Source organism: Pleurodeles waltl, chromosome 7, assembly GCF_031143425.1.
Source record: "Pleurodeles waltl isolate 20211129_DDA chromosome 7, aPleWal1.hap1.20221129, whole genome shotgun sequence".
Lineage (NCBI taxonomy): Eukaryota > Metazoa > Chordata > Amphibia > Caudata > Salamandridae > Pleurodeles > Pleurodeles waltl.
The window spans coordinates 1,429,230,695-1,429,258,237 of record NC_090446.1 but is presented as its reverse complement, the minus strand read 5'-3'; the positions used below and the strand labels follow the sequence as shown (position 1 = coordinate 1,429,258,237).

At 42.6% G+C, this 27,543-nt stretch overlaps 1 long non-coding RNA gene across 1 annotated transcript in view; it reads left to right on the top strand.

The window, feature by feature from the left end:
- LOC138247425 (uncharacterized) overlaps positions 1-27,543 on the top strand; it is a 68,335-nt gene that overhangs the window by 21,656 nt on the left and 19,136 nt on the right. The gene's annotated exons all lie outside the window — the stretch shown is intronic.

Here is a 27,543-nt window from a genome sequence, read left to right as displayed (position 1 = left end):
TTGTACTGGTATCTGTGGGTATGGTGTCAGGTGTGTGGGTCAGTGGGTGGTGAACTGTTGTCTGGGTGTATGGTGGGCGTGGTGGATGTGTCACTGAGTGTTGCGGTGGTGTTTGTGGGTATGCTTGATGTGGTGTGTGGGTCAGTGGGGTTGGATGCGTATCTGTTGAAGTAGTGGCTGATGTGGTGTCTGTGATTGAATGTTGAGTGATTTTGTGCCAGTGAGTCTTGTGGTGTTTATGTCAATGTGTGCTGCTTCTGTGTGTTGAGGTGGGTGCGTATGAATGTGTCTGTGTGCTTGGACAGGGAGGGGAATAAGGAATTTGGATTGGGAATAGGGAGGTTGAGGGGAAAGAATGTAGGGGGTGGTGGGTTGTTGTCATTAAGGATGCCAGAGCCTAACAGCAGATCTATGTAGGCTAGACATGTCACTATGAATTCCTTCCAGGAAAGCAATGATCTGCTGAAGTTGGCTTGCCAACCCCTGGATGGCATTCACAATGGCTGTCTGCCCCACAGTGATACCCCTCAGGAGGTCAATAGCCTCCTCACTCAAGGCAGCAGGGGTAACAGAGGCTGGGGAAAGGAGAAGCCCACCCTCTTGCCACTGCCAACTGGGTGGGGAGCAACAGGGAGGTTGGCAAAAGAACTGGGGGTGGCAAACAAGAATGGTACAGGAGCAGGTCCTTATTGTACTATGGAGTGGCAGAATCCGATGATCATGAGATTCATCCTATTGCCTCCATAGCACTCCCCTTACCCTGCAGGCCACTGAGTCCTTCCGTGTCAGTGGTGTCATGAGTGGAGGTACCGTAGCCAAATGCTTCCCTACTTGGTTGTGCCCTGTCTCCTGCCTGGGTTTGATGCTGCAAATACCAAGAGGGAAAGGGTCATCACATGTTCTTTATCACACTTGAACAACAGCTGTGAATAGCAAACTTTACCATGACTTAAAGTAGTTCCCAGCAACAAATTACATCAAAGTAGCTCCTACATGTACCATACCATATGCATGCATGCCACATAAACTGTCAACAGTTTCTCACAGGAAAATCAGGATCTCAGACAACTACAATTGCATGGATGAAGTTGTGCAATCACAGTAACCATTGAACAAGTAGGACACCACACCACCTCCAATGCTTTGCCTCATGGAGCAAACTGCAGTTACCTGTTGTCATTCAATAGTAGGCCAATGCCAAGTTTATTACCACAGATCCCACACAAGTCGTGCAGACATCTCTTTATTACATACACAATAACACAACAATAACAAATGATGTTCCAAAATCCTGCAATGTTGATAACAGCAGTACAGTAGCCTGAGGAAGGGGACATGGAAATACTCAGGTCAAGCTGGAAACATATCAACAATACATCCTTCACCATGTGTAACTTGCCCTAATGAAGTCATTGAGGTAGTAATATTGTTGCTCAGATATACTACACGTTTGCATGGAAGTGTACACTGTCAAGAAATGTGCAATATGTCAGGGAGATATGTCTCTAAAATCTACCACAAGAAAAATCGGCAAGCCCCAGGGAAATAATCACCACTACTGTCGGGCACCCCTTAAAGTGACATACTCTGATTGCATCAGAAGAATCTATTCATCCTTTGTATGTTGGAGAGGCCCAGAGATTTCCAAGTAGTTGTAGATGGCCCTCAACATGTTGCCCAATGGGAACCTACATCACTGTCTCTATTTTGGTCCTGCAAACCCAGATTTCCGTGGATGAATGCTTGCACCCAACCACATGTGACTCCAACACAACTACAAGTCACTCCATGATGCATGCTAACAGTCAGGTAACACACCTTCGTCATTACACATGTGCAGTGCACATTTCCACATGATGCCACATAAATTGCATGGATATGCATTTTTAGCCCTACCTGTCATGTCCCTCATTGCCACTGCAGTTGTGCATGCCAAAAGACATGCAATGATGGGCGAGGGTATGTGTGAGCCAACAGACAATGGCGACACACTCCTATCTGAGGCACCACATGAAATGCAGCCCCATTGCACATGCCCAATTCCAAACACAGGTTGGCATGTACATGTGTGTGAGGGAATACAGAAATTATCCCATGAACACAGGTAGACCATGTATGAAACAGCAGTGTACACATTTTGTCAAAAGAGAAAGGGACACATGCTAACAAGTTGGCACAACATATTATGGCAACAGTGATGGCACATAAATCATGTCAATATACATTCCCCACTTACCAAGGGAAAGTTTTTAGCTGTAGCTGCTCCCAAAGAACAATGTCTGTTCTCACACATATATGATGGCCACCTTCACATGACAGGCAGTAGTGGGGCACCAGCATTTGTCACACACTGAAGTCAAGTGGCCCTTGTGGAGCAGATGCCAATCTATTCACTTGACCAGACACATGGCTGAGGACAGTGATCCATCACTTCTTTTTCTTTGGCCTGTACCACTGAAGTGTAGAGTGTACACCCACTACAACAAACTTTACTTGATTGATCAATGTACACAGCCATGTAGGAATATGCTGTGTATGACAAACGCCCACCAATGTCTGCGTACAACACCACAAGAATGTGGGCCATTGGGGGGGTCAGGCTCTGATGTGCGACCCGCCCCAGTTGGACCTCCGCGATCTTCTGGGCCCAGCATCTCAGGTTCTCCAACCTCTTGCATTAGTGGGCACTCTGCTGGCTCTGGACCCCCAGGATCCATACCTTTTAGGGGCTGGCTCTCCAAATTTCATTCTTCTGATGGGTGTTATCCTGTATGGATGTTTTTGCACAAATGGTTGTCACACACATCTGCACAACATTTTAAACCACAAATTTAGGGCACACATGCCAATATGTACAGGGATATGACTATACACTTTAGGATTCATCTGCAGCCTAACCCACTGACCTGTCCATGGCCTGCAATGATTAAGCAAGCCTACTGACATCAGGTAGCCCATGCTCAAGCAACATGTACTGTGAGGTGAGCCACAATGAAACACTACACACCAATGTGGCTTCTGAAGGGTAAACTCCTTAGACCTGACTGGACCAACACATGTACATTCTGCAAGATTCACTCACTGCATACAATCTATAGAGAGAAGTACCATAGTCCAGACTTCACCCTTATACTGAGTGACAATGAAGGGGCTGCCATGGTTGGTACAGAATGTGTTTTCCCTGTGTATGTATGGACATGTTGCCTACCAAATGCACACTCATGCCACTTCAGAGTTGGTTTCTGTGTTATGTACCTGTGCCACAGTACACTCACTTGGACAAATGTTTCTAACCCACAGAGATCCCATCCAACATACCAAGGTATGTATTGTACAATTTCTGCTATGTAACCAAGCTACTGAGTCACCTTTCATGGCCTCCCAGGAATCTACACACTGTCTGCACTATGGGTCTGTCATTTGTGCAATAAACCTGAAAAGGACAATCATGACTTCTGTGAAGGTGACAACAGAGCTGGGGGAGTAAGGGGCATGTCGTGAGTCAAATACACACATTGACAATGCTGCAAAATACACAATGGACTAGTTCTGGGATTTACCTAAGTACCCATTCCTAATCTAGTCAATTCAGGGCAAGTTTTGTCACTAGAGATAGCTATCTGACATGATCTGCAGGTTAATATGGAGTGCACGCAGTGCCACAGTTGCATACCCACAGTGACTCTCCCACAGTCTGGACTATGTCCCATACTGGGAGATACATTTGACAGGCCCTGGACTCGGCAGGCTGAGCATACAGAACCTACATGTCACTCACATCACCATCACTTCCATGCATGACAGTACATCATATGGCCATCATTAATGTGGATTGTTGCTTGTGTGGCAACCTCAGGGGCAGAGTGAGTCATGATATGCCTTCCGACAACAGTTGTGCAAGGCCAGATGTGGGTTGGAAGATCTTTGGCACTATACACATTGCGTACAAGATCCTCAAATGACTCAGACAAGATGAATACTCAGCTCATGCTGTCGTGCACGTAAATGTTGACTAACATTAACAACTATCATAAACAAAGAAATGTCATTGGAAGGCAGTAAAGTCTCCTGGCTAGTTATGTGCATCCAACACAAGGAGGATCTAGGTCCCCAAAAAGCACCACGCAACGCAATGTGAATGTCCACAACATATAGTACAGGTCACCAATACATGCACCATGTACATCCCATTGATGCCACACAGACTGCAACAAAAGGCACACAAGAAGTCTAAATGGCAGACAGGGGCATATCGTATATAACGAACAAGGGGGGGGGGGGGGGACCGGGAGATTAAACTGGTCCAGTGTACACTCTCCCAACCGTAGTATAAACACGAAAAGTACACTGTTCCAAGTCAGAGACAAATAGGAAAACCTCGTCCGTGCTCCAACTGTCGGATGATGACCCACTACTGTATGTCCGGGTCTTTTTTAAAATAGCAGTGGGTTCGTCAGATGATCGGGATTGGGTGTCTACATCATAATCCTCCTTTATATAAGGGTACACCTTTTCTCTGCTGAATCTCACAATATCTTTTTGCAGTTTGGTTACTTTCTGTTGTGTCAAAAACTCTTTGGTTTCATTTAATTCAGTTGTAATTTCAGCAAGACGGCTTTTAAAAGCTGTCAATGTAATTGTCGTTTTTAGACCATGTTCCAATGCATTGATTTGAATCGTAATTGCATCGGCCAGACGCCTGGAGGTGACGCGACACATGTTGACCTAGTCTAGGGGATATCTAGAATGACATCCCCTTGAGTTTATTGTTTGTGAAAGCAATTGAGCATTGATACTCAACTGAAGACTTTCCCTTGTTTTTAACCTTGGTTTCATCACTGGCTATTGATTAAAATTATGAAATATGCAGTGATGCTGAACCAATTTTATCTCGATTTCTGTGTTCTCTCCTCTGTGCGTCTGTGCCTAAACATAGACACAGTCGTTTAAGACAGCTGATATTTATCAGTTACCAGTTAGAACAATACGGCTGGCTGCTCCCTGATTGGGGAGCCCGTCGGGCATTGCATTGCCGGCCTGGCGTGGAGTATTACCCGATGATGATGCGAGTCATCCATTGTGATGCTTGAGGGTTTCACTCCTGATTGCTCAGGTTTTCCTATTTGTCTCTGACTTGGAACAGTGTACTTTTCGTGTTTATACAGGGGCATATCGTAGCCTGTGAGGAGCGAAAGGATGGTGTTGAACAGAGTAAATTTTGTACATGAGGTACTGACCTGCTCCTCTGGTGAGACATAAAGCTCTCCATACATGGGTAGGACCTCATTTACAATCCTCTCCAGCTCCTCTGGAGAGAAGGCAGGGGCCCTATCAACTGCTGGACATGGCATGATCGCTCCCAGAGGCAGCACACAGCAGCTTAAGTAGTGAAGGTGTTCCTGGCAGCAGTGTCAGGAGTCAAGTGACTGATTTTGCACATCATGGCAGTCACGTCTGCCATGTACGCAGTCGTCACCACCGACGGAATCAGCCATTGGGCCATGACCACCACAGGCAACAACGTTAGCCTATGGTTGTGTCTGCAGTGGACAGAACTGCCTACCATGCAAATGACTTCCACCAGAGGTCGCTGGCGGTTCCTAATGCCCAGTGTAGTAGGTCAGGCATCCTCCATCTTGGTGGTCTGAAATACTTTATATGGCTTTGGAAACTGCTTCACACCTACAATATATTTGTTGGATCATCACAAACATCCTTATTCGGTTTTGTTATGTGGGCCCTATTACACAATCACCAGTATAGTGTGTTGCACAGCACAGATGGCATATGACAGTGGTGCACCTCTGACTGTATTTTTGGGGGTGGGAAAATACATTTGCATTTTGAGGGGGCAATTGTGTAACAGATATTTGTGTGTTGCTGAAATCCATGTTGTGGACAAATGTGTTCACATTAAGGGCACATTTGACTCTTGTGTAGTTGGCAGTTGTGATATATACTGGGTGTCATATCTATCCAATGAGTAATGCTTTGTCACATGATATCGTTGGCATGTATCATGTATGTTGTTGTCGACACAGTCACTAATGTTTGAAATCAAGTCTTTTCACACATAGGCACCCTGGGAGAGGGAGGATGCAATAACCCACTGCCAGACCTTCAGACCTTGCAGCAATGCCATGTTATATAGCTGTACCATCTGACTAGGCAAACAATAGTGGATTTATGTTATCAGTTGGAGCCAGATCTGATGCCAACTAACACTAATCCATAATGCAGACCACCCATTGTACAAGTCTTGTCAGTATTGCACTTCCTGGCCTCAGGATCCTTACAACATACAGTGGCCCTATCCGCTGGTTTGTCCCAACCTATGTTCAGTGTGGTGTTGAGAGATATCCTATCAGCAATGTTGAAACACATTGACAGCTATGTCAGGTTCCTCCAACATGAGGATTTAGCCAATGTGAAGACTGACTTCTATGGTTTTGCCAGCTTCCCACATGTGGTGGGGGCAATTGATGCCACCAAAGTCCACTGAACAAGTCTATCACAACAGAAAAAACTTATTTTCCATCAACGTGCAAGTTGTCTATTTGGCGAATCTCTACATCTCAAATGAATGTGCTCATTTTTGTGGATCAGCCCATGATTCCTTTATAATGTGTAACAGCACCATATACCAGCTGATGTCCCAACTGCAACCAAAGAAGGCCTGGCTGGTTGGTGAGTCATGTCTGTTCTGATTGTGTGTGTGCAATGTCAGGTGCTACAGTGATGAAGTTAGTGACTTGTTGCACTTATGTCCCATTCCTTTACAGGTGACTCACCATATACAAACCATCATTGGCTATTGACGCAGCTGAGGATTCCAGTGTCCCCTGGGGAACTCCACTTCAGTGAGGCCCATAGAAGAACACAGCAGTCAGTGGAGTAGGCTTTTGGGCTCCTGAAGGTCAGATTTCACTGTCTGGACAGGACTGTTGGAGCCCTCCTCTACTCTTCCGGCAATGTGTGTCATGTAGTCATAAAATATGTAGTCCTAGCATACAACAAAGTCATTTTCCATTCACATTGGTTAAACACTCTTTTTGTATGACCTGTATATACCTGTAGAAGTGTTTTATTATTGCAGGCCACAGTGCCTGTACCAAAACACTGACATATGATTGTGTCATACCAACTGATGCATGCGCATTGCATTAAAATGGCCCTGTGATCAGGAACTATTGTACTGTCATCTGTCTGAATCTTGGATAATGTGATGTTGGATTACTTTGGTGTGGTATGTGGTAAGGCTCAACCAGATGACATCAACAGCTTCAATGTTTACCTATTCTACAGGACAATGTCTGATAAATCCCTTCATTCTGTGGTCTGGAGGTATGAACCTGTAAATATGATCATTTACTCAGTATGAGACAATCATTCAAGTTTCCAATAGTTCAGACATATTGACAGCCTATGTGCTGAACAATAATACATTTTCAGTTTGACCAGACACTTGCATATATGTGTTTGTGTGGGTTGGTTATAACCCTGAGCTGGAAACTGTGTACATGCAACATATCCCATCTTGAACAAGTACTGTAGATCATCACTGTATGGTTCACATGGTCTGACATGTCTACATGGCTCAATATGAAATCAAAATCAGCAGACAATCAATCAGTGATGGATGATTTTATTGCGAAGCTACGAATAACAGAAAATATATGTGTCATGAATCAATCTAAAAAATGATGTGAAGGGGTCAGTCATGGTGAATGAACTCATTGAAGTAGATGCCACACCACTGGAAGTCCAAAGTTCTGAGTTCTTCTCCTATTGCAACTGGAATGATAAGGTTCCGGATCAGCCTACAGAGTGAATGTGTGGCACACAAAGGAGGACATTAAGGAAGAGGGTTATTGCTGGCAGTGGTGGGTATCTTGCTATCCGTGCCTCCTGGATTCTTTGCTGGACAACCCCGCTTGCAGGGAAAGTGGTCAGCTGCCACAGAGGCAGCGGTGTCTGTGACTGGTTCTTCCTTTGGCAGGGCCTCCCTTCCTGTGACTGGCGCCAATGTTGATGAGTCTGCTGTTGATGAGCGAAAGGAAGGGGTATACAGGTTTTGGAAATCCCTGCTCAGGTTGGTATGTGTGTCCCTCCACATCCCTGTTAGGGGGGCCTTGTTGAAATTGTGGGCCTCCATCTGTTCACACATCCCTATGCATTTTCCTCTGTAGCTGCTTGATTTCCCGGAGTTTGGTCAACACCTGGCCCATCACGCCTTGGGACTTCTAATAGACCCCCAAGACAAGGCTGATGGTGTCCTGGCCAAGAGCAGACCCAGTCGCCTCACCCCACTGGCCCATAGCATCCCTCTTATGTACCATACCCCCACATGCCTTTGCCCTTGCTACAAAGTGCCCTGCCCAACGTGTTCCTGGACCATCATTGTCCGAAGTGTTGGGCTGCAACTGAGGGTCCAGGACTGGGGGCACAAGATGGTGGACACTGTGTTAGGGACACAGTTGGGTGGGCTAGCAAATGGTTTCCTGTGATGTCGGGTGAAGACGGCTGGGAGATGACATTGTGGGCATAGTGAGATTCACTCTTGCCGCCTGACAAGGTTGCCCAGATGAGCCAGAACCATCCTCCATGTCCAGGAGTGTTGTTGTCACTGAGGGCTTCATCCACGAGGTAGTAGTATCCTGTTCTGTGGCCTCTATGTTCGCAGCGGCAGCTCAACCTGTTGATGGAAAACATACATTGTTACTGGTTAAACTGTGACATCTACCTTTAAAGGTTTTGTGTTGCAATAAGCAGAGACCTTGGACAAAGTTGTGTTGCTGGTAATCCAATTGTGCCAAGTAACCATGGTATAGGGTGATTTCTCATGACCTGTGTGAAGCATGCCAACACAATTTGACTCAAGCAGCTGAGGAGATGTGCAGATCAGTTGCACTTTGGAAGATGTCCTAAAAATTATATTTTAACACCAGTGCAAGCAACACATTGGAGAGGCAAGCTATGGCTTTGACCATTTGGAAGCCGAGTTGAGTGGGATGCAGGCAAACCCCAGACTTTGTGGTATATGTGACTGGAGTCATCATGTGCACAGTTCTGTGTCTATGTGTCTGCTGCTGATACCAATCTGGTGATGCAGCTTGAGGCCCTAGGTATACTTGTTTTACTCACTGGGTAAGGTGTCATGCCTATTCTCAAGAGTTCCATCTTGGGTTAGCAAGTCAAGATGGAGCTAGATAGACAGACACACCTCTGAGTTGAGCATGATCTGTATCTTGATCACTCTCAGGTGGTTCACTTAAATTGAGAGTTGACAGTGACAGGGGCATTTGGGCAAGTGAACACTGGGCTGGTGGTTGGAGGTAGAGAAACAGAGCCTATTGGGCTTTGCAGTCATTCCACTTCCTCTACTTGACAAATGCTGTACTCCCAGGTGGGTGAAGAGCATTAGAGAGATTACAAATAGGTCTATTTGGGCAAGTGATCACTGGGTTGGTTGTTGCAGTTACAGAAACAGGGTGTCCTGGGAGTTGCAGTCATGTCACTCCCTTTACTACACACACTATACAAATCGTATTCACCCAGGTGAGTAGACTTAATTTGAGAGATTACAAACAGGAGTATTTGAGCAAGTGAACACTGAGCTGGCGTTTGTAGTTACAGACACAAGACCTCCTGGAAGTTGCAGTCAGCTCACTCACTCTACTACAAAAACTATACACATGGTATCCTAGCAGGTGAGTACACTTCAATTGAGAGTTGAGGAAGAAGGGTATTTTAACAAGGGACGACTGGGCTGGTGGTTGGAGTTACAGAAACAGGGCCTCCTGTGAGTTGCAGTCATGCCACTCTGTCCACTACACACACTATACATATGGTGTCCTCCCAGATGAGTACACTTCAATTGAGAGATTACAAACAGGAGTATTTGGACAAGTGAACACCATGCTGGTGTTTGGAGTTACAGACACAAGGCCTTCTGTGAGTTGCCGTCATGTCACTGCCTCCACTACACATGCTATACACATGGTATCCTCCAAGGCAAATACACTTCAATTGAGAGATTACAAACAGGAGTATTTGTACTGGGCTGGTGTTTGGATTAACAGACACAAGGCCTCCTGGAAGTTGCAGTCAGGTCACTCCCTCTTCTACACACACTATACACATGGTATCCTTGCAGATGAGTACACTTCAATTGAGACTTGAGGGACAGGGGTATTGGGACAAGTGAACACAGGTCTGGTGGCTGGAGTAAGATAAACAGGGCCCCCTGGGAGTTGCAGTCATGCCACTCCATCTAATACACAAACTATACACATGATATCCTCCCAGACGAGTACACTTCAATTAAAATAATAGAAACAGGAGTTTTTGGACAAGTGAACACTGGGCTGGGGTTAGGAGTTACAGGCAAAAGGCCTTCTGGGAGTTTCAGTCAGGTCACTTCCTCTACTACACACACTATACACATGGTATCCTTCCAGGTGAGTACAGTTTTATTGAGAGTTAAGCAACAGGGGTATTTGGAAAAGTAAACACTGGGCTCATGTTTGAATTAGAGAAACAGAGCCTCCTGGGATTTGGAGTCATGTCACTCCCTCTACTACACCCACTATACAAATGGTATCCTCCCACGTGAGTACACTTCAATTAGGAAATTACAAACAAGAGTTTTTGGATAAGGGAACACTGGGCTGGTATTTGGAGTTAAAGACACGTGGTCTCCTGGGTGCTGCAGTCAGGTCAGTCCCTCAACAATACACTCTATGCACATGGTATCCTACCAGGTGAGTACACTTCAATTGTGAGTTGTGAAACAGGGGTATTTTGACAAGTGAACACTGGGCTGGTGGTTGGAGTTACAGAAACAGGGCCTCCTGTGAGTTGCAGTCATGTCAGACCATCTACTACACACACTATACAAATGGTGTCCTACCAGGTGAGTACACTTCAGTTGATAGATTACAAACAGGAGTATTTGGATTAGTGAACACTGAGCTAGTGTTTGGAGCTACAGACACTAGGCCTCCTGGGAGTTGCATTCAGTTTACTCCCTTTACTTTACACACTATACATTTGGTATACTCCCCGGTGAGTACACTTCAATGGAGAGTTGAGGAATAGAGGTGTTTGAACACGTGAACACTGGACTTGTGGTTAGAATTAAAGAAACAGGGCCTCTTGGAAGTTGCAGTCAGGGGACTGTCTTAAATACAAACACTGAAGACAAATATTGTGTATTACATATCTGTATGAAGGTGGCATTCGGGTTTGGACATACATTTACGTGTTGAGACATACCATGTGTCCTGGGATGATTTTTTGCTATTGTGAGACTTACAGACACCATTTGAAGATATGACATGTGATGGGCCTTGGTAGCTGTGAAGGTGGGTCCATCAATACAGAATGACAGTGTTAACACTGAGGTACTCTGGGTATTAAATGTTGATGAAGAAAATGAACAAGACAGTGGCAAAAGGTGATCTGTGAGCATGCATGACATTGCAGTTTTTATGAAAGTTTTTGTGTTGTGTCTTACCAAACTATACTCTCCCAGGCATTCCTGTCAAGCCCTCATGATGCAATATGCCCAATACATTCTCCTCCCAGAGAAAAAGTATTAATGGGGCTCTGGGAGTGCCACCACGTCTTCTTGGCCTGCAGCTGGTGCCTGGAGACCAGGGAACACATCATGCCCCTGAGGTCATTCCGCCTCTTCCTGATGTCCTCCTTTGTGTGCAGGGTGGTCCCAACAGAATTCACTCTTTCAACTATCATGTCCCACATTTCCATGTTCCTACTGATAGCAGTGTGCTGGACTTAGGCTGCAAACAATTGTGACTCTACTCTAATGATTTCATCTACCATGACTCTCAACTCATCCTTTGAAAAATGTTGATTTTTGGACCATGACATGACTGAAAAATAAAGAGGGTCACAGTGACTAATGAAACAAGACGAATTAATATGGGAAAAAAAATAGACAATGTGTGTGAAGGGTGTAAAATTTGATGGTAGAAAAAAGGGCTGCCTTATTACGAAAAATTGATAAATTTGAGTGGAGTGGCAGTGGAGATGCAAAGGATTTTGGTCTGTAAGAGGTGTTGTGTATAGCTGATTTGCAGGAGTGTCCACTTGGCCAATGTGTGTCAGCTGTGTTGTTTTTGAATTCATCCATTGTGCACTTGCCTTTTCCTTTGGTGGATGCTGACCCCAGTGTTTGTCCGCCATTGACTTACCGCTGTGAGGAGACTGCCACAGCAACTGTGTGTTTGTAATATGCTCTGTGGCTGGCCATTGTGGTGATGGCACTGAAGGTCGGACCTAGGGCCCGGCAGAGCACACAGAGTTGTAAAGAACTCTGTGGAATTCCGTGGAGTCCCGACACAACAGTCTTTTGAGGACCACCAACATGGCTATCTTGCAGTTCCTAGCCCACAGTTACAAATCCCCTCTCTGACACAACTCACCCACTTGCCTGGGATACACCTAGCTCAACTGCAACCGTAATTTGTCATGTCCCAGTTGTGAGCAGGGCTAGTCATGCCATAGTCATGCCTTATTCCCCCCTTTTTGAGTGATATCAGAGATGTTGTTATTTTCTTTTCATCAGAGTTTGAATGCCTTTGAAACTTTGTGTTGCTTGCCGTTTTACATGTCCTAACAATGAAATAATACCTAATTTGGTTTTCACTGTGGCCTGTCTCTCACATAGGTTAACATGGGGGCTGCCTTTAAATAATATCCTTAAAGTGCAGTTTCCCTTTGAGAGCAGATGGAGAATTGGAGTTTGGGGTCTCTGAGCTCACAATTTAAAAAATCATCTTTTAGTGAAGTTGTTTTTTAAGTTGGTATTTTGAAAATGTCACTTTTAGAAAGTGGGAATTTTCTTGCTTAAACCATTCTGTGACTCTGCCTGTTTGTGGATTTCCTGTCTGGGTCAGACTGACAGTTGGGCTGTTTGTGAATGTCCTCTGGACAGTGACAAAAAGGGAGCTGAAGTGTAGCCTGAATATCCAGAAGAACAATCTGGGCTAGAGTAGAGGGAGGAGTGGTCACTTACACCTGAATGGGCTGTGCCTGCCCTCACACAATGCAGTCTCCAACCCCCTGGTGTGTGTGTCTGGGGCATGGCCTGGGCAAGGCATGGTCCTGTAAACAACTGAGACTTCCCTTTGAAGCTTGCCTACGTCATATGCAGAAAAGAGTATAAGTAGTGGACCCAAAACCCAAGACTTTAGATTTCTTGAAGATCACTTCTGGATTCAAGAGAAATCTCTGCCAAGTAGAAGAGCTGGGAGAGCCTGTGATTGCTCTCTGCTTGGCTATCCTGCAGTTGCTGCTTCTGCCTGTGGAAGGGGGCAAAGACTGGACTTTGTTGTGCATTCCTGCTTGAGAAGAATCTCCAAGGGCTTGAACTGAGCTTGCCTCCTGTTTTGAAGTCTCAGGGCCATCAAAAACTTCCTCTGCCAGAACCTGGACTCTCTGCTTAGACTCCTGCCCTACCAAGTGGTGCCCAATTCAGTCCCTGGACCCTTGAAAGGTGAAGCTGGCAGAACCAAGACCAAAATCCACACACAGAACACAGTGCAGGGAAATTTTAAAAGCACCACCTGCAATGAGGCTGATAAATGATGCGCCACCCACTTCTTGGCTAAAATCGACGCTCCCCTGCATCTTGACTGGGAGATCAATGCATCACGCTGGAGAAACAATGCAACACCCGCTTGCGGCTGCTGAAAATGACGCAAACCCCACTCAGTGTGGTTTTCCAACACTGTGCGACCGGATTTCACATGCATCGCCACTGGGCATCAAAGTCATGGTTACCCGTCGCGGATCTGAGGTGCCCTGTCCGGAAATCGACACATCGCTCACTTGCGAGGGAGAAAAATGACTCATTGCCTACCCGACTGGAGAAGAAACAGCGCACTGCCTTATTTGTGAGTAGGAAATCAATGCATCACTGACTTTTCCGATACACGCTCGCCTGTGCAGCTTTATTTTTGACGCAAACCAGGTACTTTGTGTAAAATCAATGTTCCCATCGTTTTCTATGGAATAAAGCTCTTATTCTTTTGAAAGTTCATATATTGACTTGTGTATGTTGGATTTTTGTCGTTTTGGTCTTCTTCGATTTTAATAAATATTACCTGTTTTTAAAACTGGTGTTGTGTCCATTTTGTAGTGTTTCACTGTATTACTGTGTGTTTTGGTACAAATACTTTACACATTGGTTTTGAGATAAGCCTGACCGCTTGTGCCAAGCTACCAAGGGGGTGAGCAAGGCTTGTGGTAGGAGTGTAACTCCCTCACTCTGACTAGAGTGAGGGTCCCTGCTTGGACAGAGTGCAAACTGACTGCCAACCAGAGACCCCATGTCTAACATTCCTCCTAAAGGAAATAGGACAGCTGAGAAACATGCAATTACAATAATAACTAACAAGTTCCTCTGTTTTCCTCATGTGTTTCCTTGCACCTGATTTGTCATTTCAGACTAAATCCTGCTTAGCCTTGTTTAACTTGGAAGCAACACTTACCTGTCTCAAGTCTTGGGCAGCCTTCCGTTCACAGTGGCAGTTCTCTCTTTCCATCTGCATCCATACCTTAAAAGAAACAGGCTTTTCCTTGCAGCAGCACACCTCCTGAGCTCTGACCTAGTGTTCCCGATCTTCGTCGTAGTTACCACAGGACCTGTAAAATGCACCTTGCAATTCATCTCTCACGTTTTTTCCTTTATTTTCAGATCTTGATCAGCTTTGGTTTATCAAACTTATCTAAAGCCAGCAATAATAGTTGAATCAATCTCATGACTAAAAGACATTAGAGAAAAGTTGGATTTTTTGTAATGGCTGCTCCTTCCTGGATCTTGTGCTCATAGGTGGTTTTCAATCCGTGTTTTCTCAAACAGAATCTGATGTTAGTATTCTAAAGACTTTTTTGGGTAATTGAGAACTACAATCTAATTGCCGCTGCGTATTTGCCTATGGACCTTGAGCTGTTGGGACTCTTGAACTACAGAAGAATTTGAAGATGTTTTGTTGTGGTTAACCCGCTTATTTTCTCTCAGTGGAAATCCTTGTACATGATAATTCCAGTTCATGATAATTACTGGATAATTCTTGAATCACACTGAGGAAGGGTTCTATTGTGAAATATTGGTATGTTGATTTCACATTAGTTAATGCAAAAGATCCATTTAGTTTTTCATGCTTTAAAGTGTGGTTTCATTTCAGGTTAATCCGAGTCCAGACCCTTGTGTCTGAATAATCCTGATTACCAGTATCCTGAATCCAGAACCAGGATTTAGATATCCTTGAGCCCAGCACTGGCCAGAGTAGAAAAATCAGAATACGCAGAAATCCAGGTATTTCTTTCATTCTCTCTCATCCCAATCTCTCTTCCCCTTTGAAACTCCTAGGGTTCCAATGTGTCTTTCACTGCTGCCCTGTCAGTTCTCATTAGGATTCAAGGATTATCGTGGCCCTATCCGAACCACCTGGAGATCAGGTGATTGGCTTGCAACAGAATCTCAAAAGTGCTGAATGCATTGCTGGGTTGGTAAGACTATATAGATTAGGGAAAGCAGAATCTTAAGCCTAGGATTCCCTTTAATAGATGGCAGAGTTCTTTGTGGTTAAATACTCCATAACCCCATTGCTAGTTTCTGATGCCCCATTCTAACTCAATTCCCTTTTTGATATCTTTAGAGCTGCATCAACGTTACAAGCCTGTATTTTATACAGAGAGGGCAGTCCTTACCACCTGATTTCCTACCTTTCTCACACAAACAAACCTACTGTCACATATTTCCTTCGCACTTAAAGCATACACCTTTGCATTATTTCCAGATCTTTATTTTTGCCAAAACTGTAAAGAAAGCATGCAACAGTAGTATTCCATAAATTACATTTAGCTTCAACGCTAATCGCTTGGATCATAGAGCTTGCAGGAAGGTCCAAAAAGTTTTCTTAAACATGCTCCTTCCAATTTCTCCCAGCTATGATTACATCCTATTCCTACATCTTCAACCCTGTATAACAATTGGATGGTTACCATCACTTTATAAGCTGTAGGAATGGGTTCCAGGAAGGGGCCTCCAAAGTCTTTTTCAAATTTCTTCAAGTGTGCCATGGTGGTTAGCACCAGGGTTTTCAAAGTTTCAATTCCAGCTTCCACTAGAAATTACTATTCAATTTTGCCCCCAGGTACTTATAAAAGGAACACTCCTTCATAACAGTTCTACCTATTTACCAGATAAACTGCTTGCAACTCTTCCCAAAAACCAAGGTATTCATTTTTCCAAGTTGATATTGAGTTTATTCTCGTGGCAATATTTATCAAAAGCATCCAGTTTTCTTGGCAGACTCGGCTGTGTTACATCCAAGATGACAATATTTTCTGGGGGGTATATGCTGCTCCCCTACATGGGCAGAAAGATTGGGTTAGTTGGAAAAGTGCAGGCAGGGCTGCAAGGTACAAGGAGAACAATATTGGCACCATGACATACCCCTGTTGTAACCCATTGTTAACTTGCATTTCACAAGATAGAGGGCCATTATTCTGAAGAACCACCTTGACTCAATTTCCCTCATGCAATTCTTTCAACACGCCCAAAAAATCCCTGGGAATGTTCATCCTACACAATTTTTTCCTACGGAATAATACAATGTAATAAGTTGAAAATAGCATGAAAATCCACAAAACAACAAGGCCCTCAAGCAAAAGCAGTGGTCTAGAGTTGAGTGCCCGTATTCAAATCTTCCTTATTTGATTAGGATAAATATCACTTCATGCATTTCAAAATGGACTTTTAGAACATGTTAAGTCCTGCGTCAAGCAAGGTTATAGGCGATACTTTATAGGACTGGACGGATGACATCTTTTTAATACTCACCTTATAATTGAACCTTTCCTGGTATTGTGGTAACAACCAGACCTCATAAATGTATCAAAAGTTAAACTAAAAAACTTAACCCATCTTTCCATATTTTTTAAAATAATTATAGTCTGAAAGTTGTCTGGGTCAGCTGCCCTAGTCGAGCTATTTGTCAAAATTATGCTCTCTATGGATTTTGCTGTAAAAAAAAAACCCCAAACTCTTTGGCTGCACTACCACACGCCACAAACAAGTCAGCACCATATATAGAGGATGAATGTTTTATCCAATTCTCTTCAACAACTATAGAGGTTGCAACTCTATCATGGCCTTCTTTGCACCATCATTTTTTCCCAATTTGCCTTGAAAAGGAGCATCTTCCGACTTTTAATTAAGGCAACATAATCCACCTTGTACTTCTGATACATCTGGGCCCACTCTGAGTGCTTCATTTTCCCTTTCTGTTTTCTTAACTTTCTCAAATATCTCTCTGAATCTCTGGCACTGTAAATTAAATCAACATGCCAACTTGGGCCTTCTTATACTGGGAGGCTTATTTTTAAAAACTACTTGCCAGCAGTCAACCAAGCTTTTTTTTAGTTCCAGAATACCATTCTGCAGACATATAATACCCCTCCCTTCTCCCTCGTCCATTGACAACTGAAAATGTGCTAACAGAGCCAGCTGCTTTTTATCGATATGTGTAGTCAGTTGCCTGGGAAAACTAATTTCCAGGGTTATAATTTACTTATTTTAAATATTAGCCTAGGGGTAGCAGCCACTGATCTCTCCAAATCAATCCAACACCTAGAAGCACTTACACAACTCACAATTCCAGATTTAATAGATAGAAATATAATCTATTGGCCCTTATGAATGACTTTGTAGAAAAGTTTGTTTAGCTGGCCTATCAAGCCCTATGCGGCTGTTAAGGCAAAAACAATCCTCTTGAATTAGCGGTTTTTGCAGTTTGTGCGCATGCTTTTTGCTACCCCATTTCGGAACGATAGCTGCAAGAACAATATATGCCGCTAACATGTCTCCTAGAACCATGGCTTTCAATGCAGGCAACAGTCTCAATTAAAAATCCTCATTATAAAAATCAAAGTGTGTTCAAGTTTAGTGCATAAATTGCCAAGATCCTTACTCACACTACAAACTTAGGCCCAAAATTAAGAAAAGTGGAGCTGCATTATGTGCAGTTTCACTTTTCTTGCACCCCTTAGCGCCCCCCTAACACCACCATGTATGGTGCTAATCCGGCAAAGTACATGGAGGCCCATTATAAATAATGGTGTGCCTCCATTTAATGCCTTCTTTGTACAGTTGTCAAATGCCACAATAATAGCACAGTGGATACTCATAAATTTCACTGTGCGCCCCCCTTGCATGGGTTATGCCTGGTGCAGGCATAACGTGGAGCAAGGGGTTACAAAGTGGTACAATGCATGCCTTGCACCTCTTTGTAAATGTGGCCTTGTTGAACCACAAAAGCATCATAAAAAATGTGGCGCAGGGAGGCTCTAGGTCCTCTTAAATTTGTGCCTCTTGATGCATTTGATGCAATTCTAGCTGAATCAAGGGCCATTACCCCGCCTGAAAGGACCCGACCCATGCCCAATTTACATGCCTCAGTACAAATTTGTGTGACAACCAAGTCTCCTGGAAGCAAATTATTTTGCTTGTAATGTAGTTAATCTTCTTAAACCATGCATATTCCAAGGGCATAATTGCTAGGTTGTGTTGGGTACACACATCCTAATATTTGTCTGCCCTTTCTGCTTGCACTCATTATGAGGGCTAAACCAAGTTTACGTTGTGAGGTAATGATCTATCATGCCATTACTATCTTATGGAATAGATACTGTAAAATGTCCACTCCTAAACCCCACAGTATGTTTGTCACTTAGCCTGGCCTGCTCATTGGAAGAAGGATTAATTTGCCTGCTATCCACCTGGCATGACTGTTGAGGAAAGAATTCACTATTCTCCCATCTAATTCTGCTTGGCTCACTAATCTTAAACCCTTGCCAACTAATTATTTCTCTGCATTCACTATTACCTATTGCACCAGAAGTGAATAGCAACTTATTTTATCAGTCTCTCGGTCAAACTTATTAAATGCTACTTTTTTAAAAATCATTAGAGGTTAAGAAGCCTAGAAAGGGGCAGTAATAAATAAACAAATTATATATATTTATTGGCCAAAATTTTTGTACTTTTTCCCATTTTGTGTCACTTCAAAACATAAAAATGTATTGGCTGCTGCTGTCCTTATTGATACCGTCTTTCCACTCTCACCAAGGAAGGAGAAATTATCTCATCATATTCTCTGACTCTAGACCATAGGGTTTCCCTTATTATCAGAACGTTACGTGGCCTGTGCTCCTTAAATGATTAATTGTATCGGGAATTTCTGTCAGTAAGTCCTCTACAGTATTGGTTTCAGCTACCTGCGACCTTATAGGTAGAGCACTCCTTACACTATCTTTCAGTTTCTGCCTATTTACTGCTATTTCTCTCACTGTTTCTGGATTTACTTTATCTGAGATCTTCTTCCCTTCAACTTGGCCGGAGGTATCGGGTGAGAGCTTTTTACATACCCCAGCCTCTTCTGCTTGCAGCGCTCCTCCCGTATTCTTATTAACATAGGGGCTTGGAATCTCACTCAGAAGGACACACATATTTCATTTCCATGTCCAATATTTCTCAATAGATCTGACTGCTACTTTATACTATTATCATTCAAATATATTGCTTTTAAAATACCATGCAATAAAACATCTAGCATTGGTGATGGGGCCAATGTAGATGGCTTAAAAGTAAGTGTAGACTGAAGATGTTCCACATTTGTTGCCCCTTTCTCTCCACTTAACGTTATTGGAACAAGACCTGCTCTTTCATTACCAGTTCAGCACTTAACATCCCTTTCCTTTTCAACAATAAAGTCATCCAGTAGCCCAGAATGTAAGTCTGTCAAGAAGCCGGCTTGTCTCCATGTTCCCTTTCCTCAAATAACTGTAAATCGGGCAACTGATCAGCACCTGCCAGGAACTGTAAAGCTCTGAGAAGTGTTGACAAAAGGGGTGCTAGCCCCCCTTTTCATTTAAAGTATCTGTCCACAAATACCTTTATTGATGATGCCAACTAAATGAGTGGCAAATGGTTCTAGGGCAGGCTCTGACCACTTTTTGGAGCAGGGGGAGGTGGGCATAGCCAGAGTTAGAGCAGGCTCCTCAAGCATCTTTTCCATAGGCCCTTTTTTTCTCACTCTCCCTCCTTTCTGAGTACTGTTACTGGTATTGTCCAACTCACCATAGCCTTTTCCTACCTCTTCTCCCTTACGCAAGATTGGTAATCTTTTCTTCTGACAGGTAGTCTCCGCTTGACTTGTGGGTTGTCTGTCACTTAAATCTAAGGTAGATGTGAATAGAAGATTTTGTTAAATTCTGAACCAAGCTGTAGAAGGTTAGAATTAATAACACCAAACAAGTGCACTCCCAAAGATTCACAGAGAAATAAAGCAGAAAACCGAAACCTTACCTCAACCCTCTTAATAATGACCCACCAGCTGCCGCCAGCCCTGCTGCCTCCAACAGCCCTGCTGATCAGTATTATGCCTCCACTCCATTGTATTCACTTCCTTGGAGGCGCACCTCAGCAGTACTCACATCTACCACTGCTACCCATTATGGCACTCTTTGTAGGGACCTCCCTAGATTTTTCCTCAGCCACCACTAATCCATGAAAATGATTCCCTTGATTCCCTGGGAAGTGGCCAAACATAGGGCTAAGCAGGGCTGACCAGAAGCTCCAAAGTTCTTGGAAGAGATCACAATAAATATGTGGGCACAATTTGGTTACAAGGAAAAATTTAAAGTTAAAATAGCCACTTATTTCCCATTTCAAATGTCCAGATGTTCAAAGCTGATGGAATAGTTTTCGTTTTCAAGCAGAACAAGCTGCTAATGGCACATCTTCTGCCAAAAAGGTGCACAAGGCAGGAGGCGAGGATCGCTGCACGTCCATTGTACATGCATAAACGACCCCTGCAGCATTCAGTGAGCATTCAGAGAGAGGAATAAGAGTTCTCTGTGTTTGGGATTAAGTTACCCCACCTCTATCTTCTCTATATGTTAGATATTGTAATTACCTGTACACATGATCGGCATTGAAGAACTACTACTTTGGAGACCTGCTGTTAAAGAAAAATTACAAAGGCAGACTACAAAGTACAGCAACCATTAAAGAAAATGACCCAACATTTGTAATAAATAAAACTTTATTTACCTAAAACTAATTCTAATAATTTATATGTCCATTGCATATAACGTTAAAAATGTGTACATTTTGAAACACTTATAAATGTAAATAATTGCATATGTAACATCTATGCAATTATTCACAATTATTACATTTACACACACACATACACACACACATGTATACATATTTGTTTGGACCCGATTATGAAGAATTTGACAGTTATGGACATACAGATAGATACTAGTTGCCTTAGTGGCTTTAAACCTAAGTCAATGTTTTTGCCGGCAGTACAACAAAATGCCACTGGTGTTTCTGAAAAGGGGGTAATTAAAGAAATGAAGAAATTGAGATATGTGAACACAGAAAGTTATGGTAACTCTACGTATGCCCAGCAAAAAGCAATAAATTAACTCATAAATAACAATATTGTGATTAAAGAATCCGATAAGGGTGGCAATGCTGTTGTCATGTCAGGAGAGAGATATTTAAAAGAGGGATATATACAAGTAGAGGAATCCAGCACTAATTAGTCTGTAGGTAAACAAGAAGTAGGCAAGGCCCATAAACTAGTTTGGTACAAATGGGAACTATAGAGAAATCAGGGTATTATTGAATGGAAGGAATATACATTTTTAATCTATGACTTCCCCAAATCACTTTTTCTTTATCTCATTCCCAAAATACATAAGGATCTACTCCATCTTCCAAGATGACCTATAATTTCCTCTATAGGATGTTTATTAGGCAATCCATCAAGACATATAGATTACCTATTGAGGCAATTTTTGACTAATTTAACATCCTACATTAAAGTGAGTAGAAATTTCCTATGATTTATTCATGGAATAGACCAGGAAGATGACTACACTTTAATGACTCTAGATGTATGCAGTATTTCTTCATAAAACATGATCTAGGTATTTCTGCTTGCTGTTATTTCCTGCGAGCTAGATCTCTGTTTCTGTTGTTGTAAACTGAAATAACTGTAGAAATTATTACATTTTGTCTCAATTACAATACTTTTAATTTTTGATGCAAAACACTACAGACAAATTCAGGGCACAACGATGGAGACCTGCTTCACCCCCAGCTAAAAAAATGTATTCATAAACAGAAGGAGGAGCAGTAGGTCATAAGTAACATTCCAGAATATTCTGACGGCCTTGTGCTAGGGATAATGTACACTGATGAATTATGCATTATCTGGAGGGGTTCAGCAGAATCAGCTAAGGAGTGCCTTAACAATAATGAGCTGAATTTAAGTTTTACATGCCCTACTAGCAAATGAAGAATACAGTATTTGCATTTGGAGATTTATGTAAGTGGGCAAAAGTTGGAAACAAAATTATACCACAAGTTGACTGCAGGTAATAGCCTCTTACATGCAAGCAGTGCACATCTGAAAAAACTAATTGGAACCATTTATTACAGAGAATTACTAAGGTCAACAATAAACTGCAGTTCAGAGAGGAACTTGTAAAAAGAGAAAATAATAATGCCTACCAAATTCTTGGAAAGAGGTTACAGCAAGAGTATAATTAAATCAGCAGTCGAGAAAGTGAATAAAACTTACAAATACAATACAGAGAGCATAGCTATTGATTAATGTGGAGTGAAATAATTATGTGGCATGTAGAATAGTTAAAATATAACAAAGTTCCATATTCCAAAAGCAATAAGGAATTCCACATTTCCAAAGCATTGACATGTAATTCAGACTACTGTGTGTATGCCCTCACATGCTCATATGGAGGAATGTGTATTGGGAGTGTGATTCTCCCAATCTGAATGAGAGTGATAGAGCATCAGAGAGATTTAAGTACATTGGATATGAAATATCCATTTGTAGGACACTTTGCTGAAATACATAAAGAAAAAGTAGATTTGTTAAGATTTTTTTCCCTTTTATAGAGTTCCAGCAAACATTAGGGTGGAAAAAAGATCTTGCAACTAAGAAGATTGGAATCAAAGTATATTATCAGATTCAATACCAAGTTACCTATAGAAATACATTCAGATGAAGAGATGTCAGTCCATTTGGTCAAAGAGGGTAATTTCAGATCAGGATAATATTGAGTCTGTCTTAAACTCCTTTTAGGGCCTGATAACGAGTTTGATGGACTCACGGTGGTAGTCCGACTGCTGCAGTCCTGGTAGTCCAACTGCCAAATTACGATCCTGGCAGTTGGACCACCAGGAGACTGCTGTCACCACTGGATTCAGGGATCCCAATGGTTTGGGAGCTGTGAAAGTCGTGGTCAGCCACAGCAATGCCTAATTTGGCAGCGCCCTGCTGATCACAGCTTTCCTTTCCACAAACATTTTCATGGTGGAGCCCCCGCCATGGAATGGCTGGTGGAAACGCACAGTTGGGATCACAGGGGGGTGCCCTGCACTGCCCACGACCATGTTATGGGCAGTAAATGGGCCCCCCCTGTCAACACCCTTGGAATTCGCACTGTCTGTCATGGCAAACAATGCAAGTTCCAATGGTGCTGTGCACGACAGCATTGGCCTCGGCTCCTGCTGCCGCACTGTTTCCATTGCAATACGACGCTTACACCGGTGAGCCCAGCAAAAACATCATGATATGAATGTGGTTATGCCGTTGGGTTGAAGGCCGCCTCCCCACCATCGTATTGGAGTTATCAGGCCCTTAGTCTTTAAGAGGAACAGAAAGCATTTAATAGTGTTTTAATAGAGCTTTATTTTTTATTTCAAACGTGTAATAATGATCCAACAGTTTGAAGTTACCAGAGATCTGGTGTTGATTCATTTAAGTTTTGTTTTTCCTTTTTTGCCATTTCTGGTAATACAAGAAGCCAGACAATAATGTAATTGCAATAAGCCCACTGGGGCTGAACCTAGTATTCTTGTAAGGGTGGTGAGTGCAATATGGTGTGTGCAATCCTAGACAATGTCAGACAATCTTTTTTTATGTTTGAATACAATTTCTGACATAAATCATATATATTGGCTATGAATGCCCATTGGGGCACAATTCAACATTGTTGTAAAGACCTCAATCACAGAATTGCAATATATTTTAACTTTTATATTTTTGTTAATCACGGATAATAGAAACCCGCATTTAGTGGATTGTGAATGTATTATCATTCCAAGATAGCTGCTCAATATTAGATATTTACACTTCCTGTTGTAGTCCTTTTTACAGGGCATAGTCTGATCTTGAGTGTAATCACTCAGAGCTAATCATGGAAGTAATTGATTGTTACATGATTTTGACTAGAACTTTACATATAACAGATAAAGAGTTTTTAATGTTAGATGAAAAAAACTAGCTATGTATACAGGGTGAATTTGCTCTAGCGTTTCATGATGGCTGCTATGAAACAGGCATTTTCCCTGTTATAATATTTCTTCACTGGCAATGTTATTGACAGGAGTATGTAAGTGCATTGTAATGACTGCCCCCTGACCCCGTGAGCAAGGCTTTGGTAGCCAAAACATGACAGGGAAAGCAGCCAAATCAATAAAGCATGGTTCTGGCATCTGGCTGGTGTTTCCAACAGGGAGCAGGCAAAGAAATTGGATATTATGGGTCCCCCACCCATGGTTGTACCACCACTGTGAGGATTGAGTTGGACTCTTTGGGGTAGGAGAAGTTGAGGTGGATTTTTTATTTATTTATATATATATATATATATATATATATATATATATGCAAAAAAACATGTATGTATATATATATATATATATATATATATATATATATATAATAAACAAATACCCATCCATGAACAAAAACATATTTATAATATTTATTAATATATGGCAGGAATACAAACAATGAACGTATTTCAAGTACAAAACAAAAAATATTTAAAACATGTTGCAAATATAGTGATAATAGAAAAGGCATGACTAAACATTGCTAAACATTCATATGTATAAAGTGTTATAACTAATATAAAGTCAAAACATGTGTTATTAAAGTACAAATATATAATTGATAAATACAAATATTTGAAATAAGCAGTCTTATTACTAACCTAAACATTTAAAAATTATAAAATTGTTTAAAATGTACTTACTTTGAAGATCTTTACTTAAGAATTGGGTAAGTATTAAACTTTGGAAACATCATATTTACTATCCCCACTCCAATTGTTAACTGGTTGTGGAAGGTTCTGCCCTTTGGTATGTCATGTTTACTGTTTCACCTCTATACTTAGCAACGTTGGGGAAAGTGTTGGACTTTGGGGTGTTTGATTTGCTGTTCCTTATGCAAACCTAACAACAATGGAGAAAGAGTTGTAATTTGGGAGGCTTGTATTTAATATTTCTCTCCAAACTAAGACACATTTGTGAAGTTGTTTGACTTTGCAGGGGTTAAACTTACTCTTTTCCCTCCAAAAGTATCCACATTGCTAAATGTGTTTACTTTTAGGGGACATTAGGTTAGATTTATTGTTCCCTCTCAAAAGTTAGGTACATTGGAGGAAGTGTTAGACTTTGGCACAGCTGGATTTACTATCCCAAACCCATATGTTTGCCACGTTGGAGAAAGTGTTGGACTCCAAGAATGCCGGCTTTACAATGTACACTTCAAACATACCTACAATGTGGAAATGATTGAACCTTTTGGGGGGGTTAAGATTTATTACTCCCACCCCAAACTTAGCCATATTAGGGGAAGTGTAGGATTCAGATTTCCTAATCCACACCAAATGTAGCCACATTAGTAACATTATTGGACTCTCGGTGGGGGTACGTTTTCCTATTGCAACTCCAAACGTACACAAAATAGCAAAAGATTTTGGCTTCAGAGTTGTAAACATTAGTATTCTCATACCAACCTAAGCCAAGGTGAGAAAAGTGTAGTTCTTTAGGGGTTAAATTAAGTATTCCCACTGGAAATTAGGACTTGTTGGGCAGAATGAAACTATGCAATTTCTAAACTCATAAAATGTAAACATTATAAACTCTGGGGGGTTTAATTGAACAATCCCTTTTAAAATTAATCCACATTCATAAATAAATTGAATTGAGAATGTGATGGGGCACTTAAAAAATAAACGCAAAAAATGATAAAATATGAAATTGCGCTGTCTCCTTATTGCTAAGTTTCTATTCACATTCCAAAGCTTCATAGCAGCTTTTAGTACTGCCGCTCTGATTTATATCTATGACTTGAACACTTCAAATTAATCTCTCACTACTACAGTAAATCTTCGTTATTGCTAAATACCAAAATATCTAATAGCAAAGTGAAAAATGAGATATATCAAAATGTTAAGGAAGCCCAACGTAGAGTAATGGGATGCTCTACTAAAAACAAAAGGGTTAACATACTAAACAAAAGGGTTAACATACTACACTTGCAGAGCACATTACATCACTAAGGGGGTCATTCTGACCCTGGCGGTCATGGACCGCCAGGGCCAACGACCGCGGAAGCACCGCCAACAGGCTGGCGGTGCTTCTGGGGCCATTCTGACCGCGGCGGTAAAGCCGCGGTCAGAAAAAGGAAACCGGCGGTTTCCCGCCGGTTTCCCGCTGGCCCAGGGAATCCTCCACGGCGGCGCTGCAAGCAGTGCCGCCATGGGGATTCCGACCCCCTTCCCGCCATCCTGTTTCTGGCGGTTTTCACCGCCAGAAACAGGATGGCGGGAACGGGTGTTGTGGGGCCCCTGGGGGCCCCTGCAGTGCCCATGCCACTGGCATGGGCACTGCAGGGGCCCCCTAACAGGGCCCCATTAAGATTTTCAGTGTCTGCTTGGCAGACACTGAAAATCGCGGCGGGTGCAACTGCACCCGTCGCACACCAGCAACTCTGCCGGCTCCATTCGGAGCCGGCTTCATCGTTGCTGGTGCTTTCCCGCTGGGCGGGCGGGCGGCCTTTTGGCGGTCGCCCGCCAGCCCAGCGGGAAAGTCAGAATGACCGCCGCGGTCTTTTGACCGCGGTACGGTCTTCTGGCGGTGACCGCATGGCGGGCGGAAACCGCCGCCCGCCGCGATCAGAATGACCGCCTAAGTCCTGATGACATCATAATCCAGTATACATATGACAAATTTAGGGAGCTGTGATTCCGAGATACATGCTCAAGATAGTAACAACTTTAACCAGACTATCCAAACTATGAACCATATCAACAACTGGAGGAACTGAAAATCCAGGTTCAGAAATGAAATCATCCATGAAGTCTTACAAGTTGAAGCTATATCTGAAAAGGATCCAATTAGGTCATATTGTACAAGAACACTACATGGTAGGTGTGGCAGAGGTGAGGATGCTGCACTGGGGCATGAGTCAGATGGTGATTGATGTTTTTATAGAGCTAAGCAAAGATCCAGAAATAAGTGCTGTGGAACTAATAGCTTTATAGAGTTTAATGATGGGGAAGATCCGTGGAAAGTCAGGATTTGAAACCTTTGTGAAAGCGTTGAGGTGTGGC